The 15,418-nt window shown below is 47.4% G+C and overlaps 2 protein-coding genes across 2 annotated transcripts in view; one reads left to right on the top strand and one right to left on the bottom strand.

Moving 5' to 3' along the window:
* The window catches only part of Lar (tyrosine-protein phosphatase Lar), a 211,325-nt gene extending 198,821 nt beyond the window's left edge, over positions 1-12,504 (bottom strand). The window contains exon 1 of the mRNA XM_076689199.1: positions 12,099-12,504. The gene's annotated coding sequence lies outside the window, so the exon portion shown is untranslated. The remainder of the gene's footprint in view (positions 1-12,098) is intronic.
* The window catches only part of LOC117604614 (cell adhesion molecule 3-like), a 107,218-nt gene that overhangs the window by 37,513 nt on the left and 54,287 nt on the right, over positions 1-15,418 (top strand). The window lies entirely within an intron of this gene.

The raw sequence follows: 15,418 nt of genomic DNA, 5'->3' as shown, positions 1-15,418 counted from the left end.
TGCTTCCCTCCGTTGGCGAGAGCCTGCTGAATGAATGCATTGCGGCGTGCATAAATTTTAATGCAGCTTCCTCTCTCGTCCCCGTTCCTATGACAGAATGCAACAAACGAATACGTATTCGCTTTAATGCACGGACCGTTCCGAAGACGAAATTACAGTGCAAATCGAGCTACCAATTTACAGGTTTTTCTTTCAACCACTCTCTCCGTATGCAAATATTCGGCTACACGGTGACACTTACCGATAGTTAACTTCAACCGCGAGAAATAGTGTTTGTCATTAACTCTACCGTGATACACCTAGTTTATTATAAACGAAGGAAACTTGGAATCACAAACTTCACTGAAAATGTGAATAATTTATCCACCTTTCACTATGAAATTCCACGATTTTAAGCTTACGACGGACGTTGCACAGTCGAAATAGTAACGTGTTTTCGAGCGTGGTACACGGATGCACGGTTATAACAGGCAGCGTTGGTGTTGGTCGATTAAAATTAATTAGAGTTGTTGCAACGAAGATCTCTGGCAACGCGTTTAAACATCCTCTGTTGCTGCTGGTAGATTCGATTCCCGTGAATTTCGACCCCCGTCTCTCACCCTCCGTGTCTTTTCCCCTTTCTCTGATGCCGGTTAAAGTACAAAGACGTCGCGACTCCGAGTCGTTAATAATCGTTAAAGGTCGACGACAAGGCAGCGATTTACGATACAATTAAACTGGCAGGGTAGTGCAATGGGTGGCAAGCAGCAGTCAGCGACGCTTGCAGACTGCACAGTCGACGTTTCGAAAACTGGCGCGATTATTCATAATCGAAGTTTTGTTAAAATAAAATAACGAGCTTAGCTCGAACTGGGACTCGATTTCCTCCTACGCTTTAGATGGTACGTGTATCTAACTGCCGGTAAACTGCAGCTTCAACTACCGTCGACTGTTTATCACAACGACGTATCGTCGCTCGTCTGTTCACTCGGCAGGAAAGTACAGGAATAACAGATAAAGTTTCGCCCGTAATAACGCTTCCTCGTTTTTCTTTCTTCCTTCCGGCAGTACATTCCTCGCTATCTGACTGAACGCGCGTAGATTTTGCTGAATCCTTGGAAATACCGGTACGAAACGTGCACGATAAATCGTCGTTGCAAAACTGTAGCAATTATTGGACGCGTGTTCGTTCGAACGTGTTTGTTTCCAAGAGAAATCTTTTTAATGCAAAACCACCGTAGAACTTCGGCGAACGAAATACAGGGAAGTTTGGCCGAGAAAAGAATAATCATTCTTGCCGCATCGCGTCGAGAGGTGGCGAGGAGAGCAATGGTCTCGGCAATAAAGTTGACGCGGTAATTTGGCCAGCCACTCTTTCGAATCTAGATGTGCATTATTTACGCGAACGCTGCGCGATGCTGGTGAGGACGAACCACGTCGACGGTGGCCGGATGAGCTTGCAACGCATTGCGATGCAACGCGGTACGAAAGCAGTTTGAGTTTTCGCTGAGTTTCCTGGTGGCACGGTTGCTACGGCGGCGATGCGCCTAGGCTCGTTTCGTTTGTAACAGGTTTGCCTGGGAAAACGGTTCAGATTGAACGAGGTGAAACGAAAATTCAAGAGGGTGAAATAAGAAGTTGAGGGGAAACTCGGAACAGATGGTCGAAGAATATTCGGTGTTTCGAAACACAATTATCTTGGCAAGATCAATCGGGTTCTCGATATCCGGGAAGCATGTAGTTAGGTTAAATGGGATCGTATGGAGGTCGGTGATCTTTGGTAGTTGGGTACGTGCAAATTGTCTCTGGAGAAGAGGTATCGGACAAAGCTGCTCGTACGACTGCTAACTACACCAAACAGGTTTCGGTTCGAACACGACTCGTACATTAAAGGTTAGCTGGTTGCTTGAAAGACAGGCGGACGGGGTTGGAAGGAAGGGCTAGTTGGGTGAAGTCGAGGACTTTAACACCGCCAGGAAACTCTTAGCCGCGACGAAACGGAAGTTGGTCGTGCCAAAAGCCGAAAGCCTCCGCGATGAAATCGATCCACAACCTCTTGCTTCGCTACTTGTACGCGTAATCGTCGAGGAAACCTCTTCTTCCGTAGTACAGCGAAACGAATTGAAAAGGTAATCGGACGTTCGTCGATTTCGTTCGTTCGCGTTTCCGCGGCATAAAACAATCTCGTTCGCCTTGTGTTTACTACCACGCGTTTACGATTTCTAGTACTATAAACAACGATATAAACGGAAAAGTCGTAGGAAAATTGTTTCGCTTACACGTCGCCGTCGCCGTCGTCGGAACCGATTTCCTTTGTTTCGTTCGAACAACGAGCGAGGCGAATTTTGTCCGCATAATTTTCCTTTTGACGCAAGTTCCGTCGATGTAAATTAAGCTAGTCTCTCGTCGAGAGACGACGGTGCCGTAAGAAAGTTATCTTTTTGGTTGATCAACTTATTGCGAAACGAATATAAATGTAAGTAGGTAGTTGAACGGTTACTTTACCAAAATGAAACTCGTCCGCGAGCTGAAAATCGTGACTGTAAGAACAAAGGTAAAAGCTGAGGAAAGGATAAGCGAAAGTACAGTACCTGCCCCGGCTTAATCGAGCACGGTATGACCATAGAATACGACAAACGTAACAATTCGATCAACGAGGAACAACGTGTACGAGGAATAGTTGCACACCAAGTATACGGATACAAAACAGTCCCCGTTCATGCATACTTTAGCAGCAGCTGTCCTACCAGCTCCAATTCCCAAGCCTGTCGATAACGCGGCAGCTTAAGCACCGTTCACAACCGTGCTGTTTCAATGCCTTCAGCGATTTACCGCGTGTCGATTATTTTGGAAAACTGCTTTCAAATTGACGCGAGAATATCGACTGGTCGTCTTTCCTGCAGAAATGTAACGCGTTTCTCCGGGTGCAAACTCATAGGTCGTCCTGGGATACACGCAGGTACACCTAGTACGTTTCACGCTCGTCAATTCTCCTCCTCTTTTGCTGAAACTTTAAAACGCTACAATTATTCCCTCACTGTACATCCACTTTATACCGTATCCCTTGACGATAATTACGTATTGGTCTGGCGAACGATTAGATGGAAAAGTTGTTCCGCATTCAGGTTCGAGTAATCCACTCGAATTGCTCGTAATCGCTGTAATCGCTTGTGCGTCGATTCACTTGGAAATTACGTCGTACATCTTAATACGTCTAATTGTTAATTCGCACCTGAAGGCGCTATTTTGAAATTAGATTACCGAGTTGCCGCATTAAGTCGTTAACTACCGCCAACGTACGGGTCGGACTAGCGTGCAACGATTACGTCGAGCACGCGTCTCAAAGACGATGTCGGCCGCGATGCGAGATTAATTTTTCCTCCCTTTGATTCGTAACGTGTTACGTGTTACGTATCATCGAGATTTCGTCAGAGAATGGAACGAACAAACGTTCCACGTTTCTGACAGGTATCGAACCATCGAATCGCGGATAAGCGTATCGCGCGTGCATGCCGTTACCAATAGCTGCACTCGCATATCCACGGTAATTAGCTATCGGGAAAATGGGAACGCAAGCCAGCCTACTCGAATCTAGGGAATACGCGTTTGCTACCAATCCTCTCTAGGCCAGTCTAGCTTACTTCTCTCTCTCTCTCTCTTTCTCTCTGAAATTCAATGTAGTCTTGTGTTCGCTTTTTTACATTGGCAAATATTAAATCCAATCAAAGTAGGTACATTATTTTTCTGTTCGTTTTATAAAATTTCACGTTTCAGACGTCATCTGCGCTCTCTTTTAACCCGGTAGTCGCATTCCCAACCAAGTTTGCTTCTTTGATGACCGTAGCAGCGTAAAGTCTACCGACGTCCCCGGTTACGTCTCTTGGTCCTCTTTAACGTCGCGACCCAGCCGCTTTTTCCAGCGCACGCTCGAGAAAATTTTAGCCAAAGCTGCTCTTCCCTCTTTGCCTCTTCCCGAAGAGTGGATAGCGTCGAATCGTCGATGTTACGGCAACGAGACGCTAATCTCCGGTCGTGTTTCGTCGTTTTCTCGCAAAAACAGTCCAAGAGGTGGTCCCTCAAAGCAGCCGGACATTCGGGTGATTCAGGAAGGTTCCGTTTTTAGTCTGTTTAACCGTGTACAACCGTGGAACGAAGATAGGAGACTTGGAAAACACGCATCCTCGAGGGGGCTATCGATCGGAAAGGATATAACGCGAGAACGGAAATAGGCGTACATAGGTTTAAAGTGGCAAGGGACGTATCGTTTGTCGTTTCTCTTTGTTCAAAGTAGAGAGGATGAGACGGTATCGGGTATAATGCGGATCTGGAAAAGGCCAGCAGTGACTGGGAAGGTAGGGGGATTGCGGCTGCGACTCAAAGTGCAAACGTACGGGAGAGAAGGTTGCCGCAGGACGAAGATACGACGGAACTGCTGGTAGAACCGGGGAATATTAATCGCAGCCACTGTCGGTATCCTCTGCTACAGCCAAGGCCTCCATCCACCCTTACACCACCCTTGCGTTCTCTCCTTTGCTCTGACGCTTCGCCGACGCATCGCCACCGCGTCTACTCCTCTACTTTGCTCTCCCACACCAACCACTTCTCTCTTCTGAACCTCTTCTTCTTCTCGCTCTTGCTCCCTCTCATCTGCCCGTCGGCCTTCTCTCGTCCTCTATTCCTCCCTCGCGCTCTCAGGACCCTTTTCCGTGTACCACATCAAGCCGAGAGACGGCTACTAATGAAGCCAAAAACATCGGAGCCCCGAGTTACGACCGTCCCAAAAACGTTACCGACGTGATTTAGGGGATGGTAATGGAGCGGACCTTATCCTAGACGAGCAGCAACGTTTCCGCTGCTTCTACCAATCTCTCTTTCGGCCTGCACGCGTTATTCCGCATACATTTTGCCGCACGCGTCAAAGCTCGCCTTTTGAATAAACGCCGGTTCGTTGAACAAGCTCCACTAAATTCAACGGCGAACGTTGCTCTTCCCGTATAGAGATTCGCAGCAAATTTTTCCCTCCTTTTTCTTCCGTTTCCTTGTATCAACGTCAACCTTCTTTCGAAACTGTACACTCTCGAGAGCCTCTCGCTTATCGCGTTCTTCGTTCTAATTACGATCCCGTTATCGCGCGAGGCTAATTCTTCTTGGTTCCGCGCCAGAATCGCGAAACGGAGTAACAGGGAAATATAATTGGCGAAAGCGGGCGATTTCGTTTTTCCGGTTCACGGCTATCGGGTTTTTCGATAAAACCACAGGTGAGCAGGAACAGCGGTTTTCGCGCGACCGATAAGAAAACCGCGTGTCACTCGACACGCCGGGAAACGCGATAGCGAGCCATTGCCACAGAGAAAATTTGCGCGACCATTACTTACATCATACCCTAGTCAGCCGCAGATGCAAAACATTTTTCTTTCACCCTTGCCACTGACTATGATGCAGTATAATAATATTCCGACAGTTTTTCTCCAAGACTCTTTCGCCCCTCCTTTGCGATGGTCCTGTCGCGTCACCATAAAACCTATCCGCCAAACCTTTCACCGCCTCCTCGAGCCAGAATCATCCTCGCCACTCGGCCACTCGGCCACTCGGCCACTCGGTGCGACCAGTTTATCGCTTTTAGTTTCGTGTTTGCTCGTCCCTCGGTCGAAAAACGATTTTTCGCGTCGCGTCGGGTTCGATGCGCTATTTCGTATCGTGACCGACGATCCCGGCCTGGCGAACAGGAAAAGAGTCGGGAAATGGCGTTAACTGTACACACGGTACTCCACTTGACTGTTCGACCATCAGGGAAGGGTAAAGCCGGAGCGAGAAGGAGAATAATGACGAGGAGAATGGTAGATACGAGAGACGAAAACGAGAATCGTCGGTACAATGTTACGCCATTGCAACAGTGGCGTTCGCAGTTCCCGGTGACATTTGGTGTACGAGTGGAAAACGTGTTCGTTCGCACCGTCGAACTCGTTGACCAGACTTAACGTATTATACGGTCGACGAGAACGGCCGGCATTATACGCCGCATTGCAATTTAACGCCGTATAATCGCTCGAATTAATCGGGACTAGCGCGAAACTTTCGCGATATCTCTGCGTCATCGGGGTTGCGCTTCGCTCCGCTCTGCACACCGCGCCCCGCGACGGGGTTTAATATCTGGCGCGACGCGAGTTTTTGTTTTGATCAAAGGAAATGACGTAGGTGGGCGAACGGGTAGAATTTCCAGTGAATAGCGCAACTTCGCTGTCGTTTGTATAGAACACGTAAATTTGCTATAATCACCGAGGAGTAGAAGCTATTCTGTGCTGATTTACGAAGTCACTTTGCTCGATCGAGTAAAACATCGTGGCTCGAATTAACTATGCTCGTTATCCAACAAAATCAACCTTCCTCGCGATAATGGGAATGCATTTTTATAACGGATATATTTCGTAACAACGGTACGGTACGGTTTTACTAAAAGATTTTCCAGGGATCGCGAAATTTTTTGAAAGGAACGCAAAAATCCTTTTTTTTCTCGGTCGATGAACGTTTCAGCGGAATTTCGAATATCACTGGCACGTTCGCGAACACTAGGAGAATCGACGTTGATTAATTTAATCAACGTTCAACCGCGAAGCTTGCCTAGACGGTGAGTCGAACTGCGTTTGAGCGTTCATCACGGTTCGATAAGCGTTCCTCTTTGGCGCCAATGAAAGCGGTAACCGTGAAAAAATATTCTTTCTCAGCGAAGAACGTTGGGGAAATTTACGAGGAGATTCGAACCCGGAGCCGACGTGTTTTCGTCGAAACCTAACCGACGCGACGCTAGGCGACGACTCTATTTTATCGGCATCATACCGCTGTTCTTCCTTCTCCTTCCTTCTATCTCTTTTGTTCGATCCTTCTTCTCGATCTCGTGCTTTCATATCCCCGGCTATGGAGCGCGAACACGGTCCATCGATTGCCACGTTATCAGCCAGCTTTTGCGTATATGTACCCCAGCCAGCGCCAGCAGTAACGCTTTTTCCCCCGTTGCAGTTGTCTGCAAACGATGCGGTCATTCACCTTGTTTTCGAGCAGTGCAGTTTTTGCAGCTGCAAGCGTGCGGTTGAAAACAGAAAGGCATTATGCGGTTGCCGTAATATAAATGGCGTACAGTTGGAGTCGAAATCCTTCTCCGAATGATAACTTCGCCCCGAGATTCGACGGTATTAACCGGCGCCGCGGCGGTAACCGAGTTTCGCTGGGAAACGAATGGAAGGAGCTTTCCGCCTATTGTCGGTTCGAAACAAGGCCCTAAAACCGCGAGAACTCGGTTCGCTATCAGTCAAGTCCAAGTGGCTTTCGAAGTATACAGGAACGTAATCTCGGAATCGCATCGATTTCAGGATTCGACGAGCAGACACCGCAAAGCCGTGGTTCTCCGAGAATCGGTTCGACGTTCGGTTTCACGAACTTTGATTATTCTAATTCAGTTTCAAACTTCTCGAGTCGTTCCATATATTCCAGCTGTGTATTTTAAGAAAGCATCGTTCCCTATTTTCATCTGCAAGTGTACCGGTTTATCAAATATAAACGAGTATGGCGGAGAAAGAGATGAAGAGTAGGGAAAAAAAACGGTAATGGTGCAACGACGTTACAACAGATTCATCTTGCACCGCAAACCTTTCTCTTTGTTTGTAGTTATTGTCGTCGCGGTCGTCGTAATTTCTGTCGCGAATAGGAAGGAAGAGAAGAGAAAACTAGAAGACGCGCAACGCGACACAGAGAGGCACGAAGCGCGACGCGTTCGAGGGACGGGAGGGTGGTTTCGTTGTTGGCGGACCGTTTGGTAGCGGTGGTGGTTCACCCCGGGGGGAAAAGACCGAGGCGACGCGACGCGACGCGACGCGACGGCGGGGAGTCGTCGGGCTTTGGTGAAGTTCGATCCTCCGGTTGAGGTTTTGTTCCACCATTGTGATAAGTCAAACAATGCTGCCCTGACTGGCGCATCGTAAGCGAAGGGCCGCGAAAGGAGGGTCGAGGGTCTCTCTCGGCCTTTCCCTCTCTTCCCCTTTCTCCTTTCTCTTTTCTCGCGCGACCGTTCTCAACCCTCAGCTATCCGTCTATCTATCCACCTACATATTTATCCGTCCATCAGTGTATCTCGCTTGGTCGCACGGTCCTCATCCTTCTGCTACTCGCGCTCGATCTAGCGCACAAGCTCTTTACACCGTTCGCTGATTCTTTACACGGCTCTTTGTTCGAGACTGCGGTACGAGTATGTTGCTACGCTACCAGTCACGTTATTCCTAGGAATGAAAAATGATCGATTCGTCGAATGCGTGAAAACTGAAAAGATTTACGCGAACGTTTGTATCGTCGATCAACGTGTCGGTAGAACGATTCGAGAGAAAACGAGGCGCAAAAGCGGTCACTCGGTTGCTCGTGTACGTGTATGCGCCTCGTGTTTGCAGCTATTACATATTCATACGTGGACAGTAACGATAGTCGTAGGAGTTGCTAGCGGAGAACCAGTTTGTAGATTTCCCATGTTTACAAACACCTACGTTTATCGAACGAACGATAGTTAAGTCGAAGTTTCGGGTCGAAAGATTCATCGAGACTTTGAATAATCGATAAGGCGAGCGCAATCGACGCGGAGAAACAGCAGGAATTCGATAGTGTTCAAAGAGGCTGCTTAAACGTTTACTCCTAACGATGTAAATATCATCTTCCACAAATTCCCTCTTACGTCGAACTAGATTCTACGTGAATTTCCAGCGGAGCAAGCGTCGGAATTAAACGTCAGTTGCAGCTCGATCAAAACCACGTACGTCTACGATCTTTTACTCTATTGCCTGCAACCTGGAACCCTTTAGGGCTAATCGTGCTGCTTATTCCTCGCGTTCATCCCCACCACTTTTCCGATTTAATTATTGGAAAATTGTGAAACGTGAATTTTTTTAATTCAGAGGAAAAATTAGCCGTGGCTTATCGTTAGGGAACTCGAGAGACTCGGTCGAAAAAAGAATAAATCCGTTCGAGGGTGTTAAAGTTGCTTTTCCAAGATACTCGGTTCGATTCCAAGTCGATCCACGCCGCGTCGACGAAATATCGAGGAAGTCTCTCTCGAAGAAAGTCGACGCTGTGGAGAAACGTGAGGGGAATAATACCGCCAAGTGATTGGGGGTTGTCACGCGGCCGACGATTCTCGCGAAAGCAAGTTTGCTCGTTAAATAATCACGAAGGATTATCGTTGAAAGGTTATCGGTACATAAAGTGTCTCTAAATGACAGGGTGGTGTCGTGTCGCGTCGAGAAAAGACGGCCGATTGAAAGTGTTCGTACGAGGCAAGAGTGTTCGTGTATCCCAGGGGAGAAAATCCAACCAACTCGTACTCGACCAGCCAGCTGCACGTTGAAAAATTCACCGAGCGTTAAAACAAGGAAGATCGAAGAGTAAAGAGCAATGAGTAAAGAAGAAACGTAAGGGAGAATCGAGTTACGGTTCGATCCAGGAGGAAAGGGTGAAAGGAAGGCGATGCTAACGCGAAATGTACGGGCAAAGAAGATTTCACGGTGTCGGAGCACTTGCCAGAAGAAAAGCGAAAGCAAACGACGACACTCGTCGGCAGCAAAGCGTGCGCTCGTAGACCTCAAAGGAACAAGTTACTCGTTACACAGTAACGAACGCTCGGTTGATTTTTATCGGCTCGATTGTTTTAGAACGGCTGAAAAATGTAGTCGTTAGCGATCGCGTCTACTCTCGCGTAGATAAGTAGCCCCTAGGACGAGTTCGATAATAAAATCCCTGAGGATCGATGGAAAATTTTCCGAACAAACGAAAAAATCATCTGGATGCCGTTTCGCAATACGCAATTATACCAGCACAGTTGAGTTTATACGTTGCGTAATTAGCACGGACCAATTACGTAAGACGACCAACTCGGTACCTTTGCATATTTATAATTTAAACATGCCCGCAGCATCGGGCTGATGTTGGAAAGTAATATCCAAGGGGAAAGATTCGAGGGAAGCTGCTACAAATTGCTACGAACCGACTTGGAATCGTTTGCGCGGCATCGAACGGCGTCGAATAGCGAGACTCGGCTGATCGATAGAGGGTGGAAAGATCGATCGATGGACCTTGCGAGAAATGGGTGGGTGGAACGATAGACCGTGATGCGGTGAGACGTGAATGGTGTGCGTGTATGCGTGTATCTGTGTCTGTCGTCGATCAGGGAACGATGAATAGAGGTCGACGGCATTCCTGCGTAAGCATTCAGCCGACCTATGATGAATCGGCCTAATTTCGCGGCCGAAAGGTCACGCAACCTCGGTAAATCTTGAACGGTGGCAGCGGAGCAGGGCCGCTGCATCGTTTCGCAGGAGCGAGAAACATTTAGCGGCGTTGCACGCAAATCCCACAACGGCAGTAGTATAGGACAACGTTTGGGTAGCCATAGGGAAGCAGCGCGAAGGATATCGTAGGAAGCGATTCCTAAATCATATCAGCGCGCTTGAAACACACGCCACGCATTCCTGAAACTGTTTGCTGTCGCCTGCTACTATCGAGCAAGCCGTTTCGCGCGGCGAACATACGCGTTCTCGTGCCCCTATCCGAGAATTGTACCTCTCTCGTCTCTCTCCTTTTCTCCCTACGGCAACGCGAAACGTTTCCACCAGTTACCCTCCATGGCCCATCGTGGTAGAGCACGCGTACCAACGTGGTCCACCGCGCCCGAGGGACACCGAGTCGATCCACCGGCCATAACCACCCTCGGCATCTCGTCGATGAGATTAATGTCCGCCTCTTCCTACCGACCTTGTCGCTCCAACGCGACCGATGAAATTTCCTTTCTCTTGCACCATCCTCCTATCCGACCTGTCCCCTGTACCATCTCATACCCGTTATCCTGCACTTTTGAATATCGAACAGCTCTTGGAGGAAAAGAATAAATTAATCCCGTAATTTCTTCCATTACTATTCGCCGTGTTTGTTGCTCTCGTGATCATCGCGTAGATTATCGTCGATGGATGAGATTAATGCCCTCGAAGGTCGTAGATATCAGGCGCGCAAATGCGTTATGCCACGGATGAAACTTTGCCCGGCCGGCTCGCAGAGAATTCCAGCCAGATAATCGTTTCGAAACAGCCGAGCCTCTAATGAAATATCGCCTCGACTATTACCGTGTGCATGGGAGAGAAAACTATTCGATCGGTGACCACCGGCCCGACCGGTAAAAAATTTGCGTACGGAAAACCTTGGGAAATCCTCTTGTCCTGGGAATTGTCCTGTAATCCTACGGATAAATAAGACCAAGGAGGAGGTGAAGGAAATTATCGCGCCCCGGCGTATCTCCTTTCGACTGCGAATACGTCAGAGCAGAACTGAACCCTAATTAACATCGGTCCTTTACTTATCCTGTGCAACGACCGAACATCGAGCATTGAACACGCTGACAGCGTTATCGTAGCCAAGACCCGGAACTTTAGCCGAACATCGGTGTAATTTTTCAAATTACCTACTCGCTAAAAATAACGAAGAGCCGCAATCTGTTAACCCGGGCTCATAAATGTAACCGGAAAATGCGATGTCATTAAACCGTTCTTCGAGCGGAGAATACTGACAGGATCGTACAAATAACCAATATCCATCGTTGCATCCTGGTTAATTGCCAGCCTGAAATCTCTGCGGCAGACGCTCGTTTTCCGAGCGCGCGGTGAAAAATACGTTTCATTTGCAAATTTTAATGTACGAATACATCTAGTCCTTGGTGTATTAATCGTTGCTAATTACTAGCAACATCTTCTTGTTTCTTCCTCGTCTTAAATAGATTAAATGCTTTTAACAAACGCTCGCTTATCCTAGTCCTAATAGCGATCGATATTGCCGTTGTACGAAAATTTACCTCTCATATTCTCGAGTTTATAGAGACAACAAAACGTTGTTAAGAGTTGTTGAACTCTTTAACGAGTTGAAACGATTCGAAGCGCTCGATCCTAACCGCTGTTCTCCTAACGTTCTCGATTTCCTTTCCCTTAAATATTTCTAATTAATCGAGTGGAACTATTATTTCTTTCTTCTCGAAAGCTAAGAAGTAAACATGAAAAAGTAAGATGGGGATAGCGAAGTAGAGGTTGATAGTTTTTCTAACTCACCTGATCGGAATGGTGGACGGAAAAGTTCTTAGCTGTATTCGAAGAGATAGCAAGCGAGGATTTATCGCATCATTGTAACGTGTTAACCAAGCGTTCACGTGCCGCCACTACCGTTGCCAATGCCACTAACACACTATATCACTACCACCCGCACCACCACTAACACCACTAACAACACTACCACTACCAGCAGCTAAACTAACGATACCGTCGCTGGCATCGATGTCACAATTATCGAATAGAATATCGATTGTTAAGTAACGCCGCGAGTAAAGCTAGGAAACCGTGTCTGTATACGTTTCCGTTTCAATCCGAGATTGCAATTTGAAAGAACGTTTCCGTGGTTAACCCCTCGCAAGCTGATCACGATGGAAGAACGTTAGGTTCGAATCGAAAAGTCATGTCGTATAGTGCTCGAAGTGGTTGTTGGGTCGCGAAACACCCTTTGTCCTGTGGCGAGCACGTTGTCGAATGGTCGGTGGAGCGCGTTCTACCCCTGCCGTAACCGGGGTTCGACTAAAGCGAATACCGAAGTCTCGTACATTTGCGATAGTCAAGCGCATGCTCTGCCTTTCCTCGTTTCCTCGCTTCTCTTCACCTGTGTGGGTGCTCGGCTACATAGTTGCACCGTGTGTCGCGACTATAAAGGGTGGTCAAGAAAATTCTGGCGAAATCAAAAGCCCATCGAAGTGGTTCGCCGTCGAAATGTTCCTTCCTTTCTCTAACTCGATTTCAAACGGGAGAATCATGGAAATGCGGGAAAACGTTTCTTGTTGCTGCGGTTACCGCGAATGCGTTCTATGCGTCGTGTCGACTCGCCTCGGTCACTCGCGTTATCCTTTCCTACTATTTCGTTCGGGCTAACGACGAGTTTATACAAGAAACATACCGGAGAAGGGGGTAGAAACCGCGACGACGCGTTTCCAGCTACGTTGCGGCAAACGAGTTACGTTATTTATTTAGTCGACGTTTATCGGGTCGAGATTTTCACGAACGAGTATCTTGGTTAAAGCGCAAGTAGCGCGAGATGGGAGCGGGACTATCATTTCATCGTCGCATCGGACAGAATCAACTTTTCTAATTCGAGATCCTTGAAAAACGCGACGTCGCTTGAAAATGTTCTGAAAAACACGGTGCGGTCTCGTCGCGCGGATGCTCCGCTTTCAATACGAGTGTGCTTTAGGTAGGTTTATCGGGCGGAACGCGCACCGTATACGAGCATCTCTCGACGCGTATCCCGTGCTACGTGTAAAAGGAAAGAAAGTTGCGCCCGCTCGAGGTGTTGCAGGCAAGTTTACCTATTTACACGCAACCCTAACGGCAACCTGTCAAATCGTGCCAAATTGTGTATAACCTAATTGCGCTCGTTACAGGACAGCGTGTATCCGATTTTACGAATTTTCAGCAGAAAGTTTGACCGATCCCTCGCCAGCAACTCGTTAACTTTTACGACCTCTCTTGCGCAACTAGCGAGCTAAGCTTGCAAAAAAAGCGCTATATAATTTTCGCGTGTTCACTCGCGTTTTATCGCTTCTTCGAACGAGCGTATACAATAGCCATTGTCCGTCTGCCATTAGTTTTTTCTTCTTCCTTCGTTTGACGATCGCGAAAACACGCGTGGTAAATGTTTATTCGATCGTTCCGCGAATTTTTGCGGGATGCGCAGAAATAGAAAATACCCATCGTTGATCTAATTCCATTTCGAAGCATTCAGAGTTGAATTTTCTGTCGCGACGGTGGTGGCTAATGTCCAGGAATGAAGGAGAAATCAAAGAAAACTGTAAAACGCGATACCTTTGTGGATAGAAAACAGGCAGCGTGCTCGCGAACCAATGGCTCTTGTAAGCGGTCATTATTTTGCCGTAGCCTGCCGCGCCCGCGACATTCGTATTTCCGTATTACTTTTTTCTCCCCTTCTCGTTCTTTTCTATATTAGCAAACGCGCGGCTTACAACGCTCGTTTATTCGCTATTACGAGTAATGGAATCGATTCGTTGGCCGATTTGCGCCCAGCTTATATTTCATATTATTCCCGCCGTCTCGACGAATTTTCGATTTAGCCAGAACCGACGTGAACATTAATCGGTTTTTATTTATTTACGAATCAACTCGATTCACTGTCACTCTATCTAGACAGTTTGTTTTTTCTTTAGTATAAATTTGTTGCTGGTGTCGGATGAACGAAAGAGCGTTTCCTCCGCCAGCATTACGGCGGATTTCGTGTTGAATTTGATAAGAAAAAAGGGCCAAAAGTTTCGTGTAGCAGTACGAGAAAACGGAAAGGAACTATCGAGGAAATTTAATGGAGGATAGGAAGGGGTGGGTAAAAATGTAATCGACTTGATTCACAAGTTGAAATAAAACGAGACAATGTCCGTGTCGTGGCTAAGGAAGATTATAGCGTTCGAAACTACACGCTTCTTCCATGGGAATGCGAGTTTCACACGACACGAAGTTTCCGAGAACGCGAATATACCGTTACGTTTCCTGTTTGAATAATTAACACCAGTGCGACGTTTATAATTAATATACCCATTATCGCGACCGAGCTCGAATTTTGTCGCATCGAATCGTCAGATGGTCGACCTAATTAACTGCTGCCATTTACACGTACAATCAGAATAGCGCGGGAAACGAATCTCCGGGAAATTTTGTCGCGCCAATTACAAATAGGCACGTAACCAGGACTCGGAACTCCATTTCGCTACCATTTCAATAGACCCGAAGTGGTTTTTGATTCGCGAAACGTTTGAACGTTGAACGGACCAGCGAACGTTTTATCGCGAAACTAAAGTATCTTCCCTGTTGGTAAATCTTGTCACCCTCTCGAATCTGGGTTTAGTAACTACCTTCCTTTGTACCGTAGCCCCCGTTTTTCGTTCTCGCTCCGGCATTCTCTCGGCTAATCCGGTATGCGGATATTCTCCATCTTGAAATTCCGCAAGGCTCGCGGAAGTTTCGCGAGTTTCGCCAATAAGTTTGTGTATCGCGGTATTGCAGCTGGCCGAGCTTGCCTAGTTTCCGTCCGACAATCTTCTACCCTGATATTTCTCCGTTCTACGTGTAGGTACTCGGAACTTGCGCCCTTTAGTGGGCCGACCGAGACACGGAGCGTGGAAAAAGGAAGCCGAAGAGGGGTGTACATAGGGGTACGGTACGGTGAAAACGATCGTCGGGAATAAAAGAAAAGAGGAGAAGAAGAAAAAAAAGTGAACGCGGGATCACACTTGAATAAAAGCATCGACTCGAGAGAAAAAGTAACCCTCACCCCTTTTCAACCTCCCATGGAGCAGCCCTAAGAGAACCCACGAAACTGGCCG

The sequence above is a fragment of the Osmia lignaria genome, chromosome 7, assembly GCF_051020975.1.
Source record: "Osmia lignaria lignaria isolate PbOS001 chromosome 7, iyOsmLign1, whole genome shotgun sequence".
Taxonomy (NCBI): Eukaryota; Metazoa; Arthropoda; class Insecta; order Hymenoptera; family Megachilidae; genus Osmia; species Osmia lignaria.
Note: the sequence above shows the minus strand (reverse complement) of the source record. Positions and strands in the feature narration are given on the sequence as shown.